Below are 3536 nucleotides of genomic sequence, written 5' to 3'. Positions count from 1 at the left end.
TCAGGAGGCCACTCACTGTCACTGCACGTATTACATACCACTGTTCTGGCCCTCAATTTCAACATCCATAAAATCAAGGGAGTTGACCAGCAGACCTCTAAAATCCTGGCTTTAAAACTCTCATCTGAAATTTATGATTGCTGTTGGAAACTCCACTCCATTGACTTTAATGTCAGGGGTTAGGGATAAAATAGGAGGCTGTTGGTGGCAGCCTGGTCTTCTAAACCAGAGGCCAAAATCCTCTTCTCAAAACCACACAAGTTTTCTACTTTGTCTCCCACTTTTACTTCCTTATCTTGTCTTGCTACCTTGTTTTGTAGATGAGAACTGAATGAGAGAAGGCAAGTAACTTGCCTAGGGTACCAGAGCTAGTAAATGACAAAGCCAGGACTAGGATCCAAGTCTATTTGTTAAGTGCAGTGTTCTTTCCCTTAAATCACACCACCCCCTTGTCTTTCAACCCTGACAAAAAGCAAAACACAAAACTATGAGACTGGGGGTAGGGAGAGAAGCATCTGTTTAGATAGTAAGAGCGAGAAGTATAAGTTATTTTATTTCAAAAATGTAAATACGGGGCCGGCCCGTGGCTCACTCGGGAGAGTGTGGTGCTGATAACACCAAGGCCCCGGGGTCGGATCCCATATAGGGATGGCCGGTTCGCTCACTGGGTGAGCGTGGTGCTGACAACACCAAGTCAAGGGTTAAGATCCCCTTCCCGGTCTTTTTTAAAAAAAAAAAATGTAAATACGGGGCCGGCCCGCGGCTCACTCGGGAGAGCGTGGTGCTGATAACACCAAGGCCCCGGGGTCGGATCCCATATAGGGATGGCCGGTTCGCTCACTGGGTGAGCGTGGTGCTGACAACACCAAGTCAAGGGTTAAGATCCCCTTCCCGGTCTTTTTTAAAAAAAAAAAATGTAAATACGGGGCCGGCCCGCGGCTCACTCGGGAGAGCGTGGTGCTGATAACACCAAGGCCCCGGGGTCGGATCCCATATAGGGATGGCCGGTTCGCTCACTGGGTGAGCGTGGTGCTGACAACACCAAGTCAAGGGTTAAGATCCCCTTACCGGTCATCTTTAAAAAAAAAAAAAATGTAAATACGGATGTGATAGGACGTACCTAAAAAGACTAGCTTAGTGAGTATATGGCAGACTTTCAGTTAACCACATTTCAATAATCACTGACCAGGGCCTTCAAGTTAAAGGAAGCTCTTAGGCCAAGGAGGGGTGTGGGCAGAATACTTTAGATGAAATTTGGAGAATAAATACAAGGTTGGTGGAAATTGCTTAAAATTTCCCAGACTGAGGAAATTCAATTCATGGAATGAAAGAGAGAAAGATGGTATAATTTGGCTTAGCATTAACAACCACCTAAGTGAATGTAATCCCACATAAATGGGTATTATACATATTTTCATTATGTTCTAGTGCAATAATCCAGGGAAGTGACAGGTTGTACCATCATAAGACTAACAAAGCATCGCTCCTATAAGCCACTGACTCCAATTTTGACATTTGTGACCTGTCTCAGTAATAAAAGTACTAAAACAGTTCAAGTTCATTGTTGCTGTTATTAAAAGTGACTGGTAAGATTAAAAGGACACAGTGGCATGTGAATTTTATGACACCATAATTATCTTCACAGAGGAACCACTAAAAATGCAGAAATGGAAACAGAAAAGAAATCTTTAAAAACTCAAGGCTAAAAGAGGGTTAAGGATATGGCAAGATTGATTTCTGCTTCTATAAGCAAGACTATTTCATTATGAGGAAGCAATATATATAAGTAATTGGCCCTCAGGAAGGAATAACTGACTTCTGTTTCTAGCAAATGAGATTTCATTTAAAATCTATTAATTGAGAGCAATGGAAAAAGCATAGAAACCATTACCAATAGCAAATATTCAATTCTTCTGAGGGGAATGATAACATATTTTTTCTTATTTTTACACTATGGAACTTGAGGAAGACCTACTCATGGTAATAAAGACAAGCCTAGACCCCATAATATTAAAATAAACAGGACATACCACACTAAACAAAAACTCAAGGACTAATGAAAACAAATTAAGAATACATTTATAATGAAAAAATGATAAATGTAGGTATCCTGAGATTTTCAACTATAAAAAGAACATAGTAATATAAATCTCAAAGGTGTCATGATTAAATAATACACAAAATTCTTAACAGAGCATCTGATACATAATAAATGATTAATAAACGGTAGCTATTATTACAAACCAGGATGAAGAAAAACCTTACTAAGAGCTTTCAAATTGAACTAATCACTACCTCTCTGCTTCAACTTCATTTTGAATACACGAAATGATCACTGTTAACCAATGAAGTAGCTTTTGTTTTGACTATATCATTGACTAGATTTTACAAGAAAACCAAAAATAGTATTTGGAAACCAAGAGGAGGGGAAAAGAAAAAGTTACCTGAGTAGGCAATGGCCAACAAAAACATACTTTGACATTGTTGTTAGGCAGCATGCATAAGGCGAGGGCTCACTCACAGTACACAAAGATAATAAGTAAAAGATAACCAAGGCAATTTAGAAGGCTTAAAAATTAAAGGAAATTGCTGTGACATAAACCATGATGAAAAGTAAAAACTATATCCAAAGGAAACTGTACAAGTCTTTGCTAGATCCATGTTTATCTAACTCGAAAATCATTCAAGACTCTTCACCTACTGACCAAGCATCAGTATACTTACAGTAGTTTCATCTCAGTTTATTTCTAAGAGGATCTTAATTTTTTTTTTCTCTTTTTTAATAAAGTATTTAATTCTTTTCTGCTCCCAGTAAGGAATTTACTTTTAAGGAATTCTACTTTTTGTTCTTTAAAGGCAGGGAACTTCTTCCCTATTCAGCTAATCCTAGAAATCAAAAGTGACAAGAAGAAAAGAAAGCTACTTCAACCCTCAGAGCACATTTGTGGACAGGACATTCAAGGCTACATACTTATATAGGAATAGGTAAAGTATAAAGATGACTCCAGGGCCGGCCCGGTGGCGCACTGGATAAGTGCGCCGCTTGGGAAGCGCGGCGGCGCTCCTGCCCGAGGGTTCGGATCCCACATACAGACCGGTTCCCGCTCACTGGCTGAGCGAGGCGCGGGGGCAACACCGAGGGTTGTGATCCCGTTGCCGGTCCCCGGTCCGGTACGGGGGCAACACTGAGGGTTGTGATCCGTTGCCGGACACGGAAAAAGATAAAAAGAAAAAAAAAAAAAAAAAAAAGATGACTCCATAGGAAAGGCAGGAGTTGATGAAAAGAAATCCTCAGCAATTTAAAGGCTAAATGTAGAGGAGAAGCAAAGCTTCTGAAGGGTAGATGAAAATGTAATTATAGCTTTTCCTCTCTCTTCATTAATGGAAGTGCTGTTTGTAACTAAGCAATCTCTTAACAGAGGTTCTGAAAGTTGGCAGGTGGCTTACTAACAAATTTATCTATTCCAAAGTTGAGAATTTTACTCCCAGACATTCCAAGAGTCAAAAATTGAGCAAATTTGTATTTCTCAAAAAAA

This window comes from Galeopterus variegatus, unplaced genomic scaffold, assembly GCF_000696425.1.
Source record: "Galeopterus variegatus unplaced genomic scaffold, G_variegatus-3.0.2 Scaffold753, whole genome shotgun sequence".
In the NCBI taxonomy this organism is placed as follows: Eukaryota; Metazoa; Chordata; class Mammalia; order Dermoptera; family Cynocephalidae; genus Galeopterus; species Galeopterus variegatus.
The sequence above is the reverse complement of the archived record's forward strand: the minus strand, read 5'-3'. Positions refer to the sequence as shown.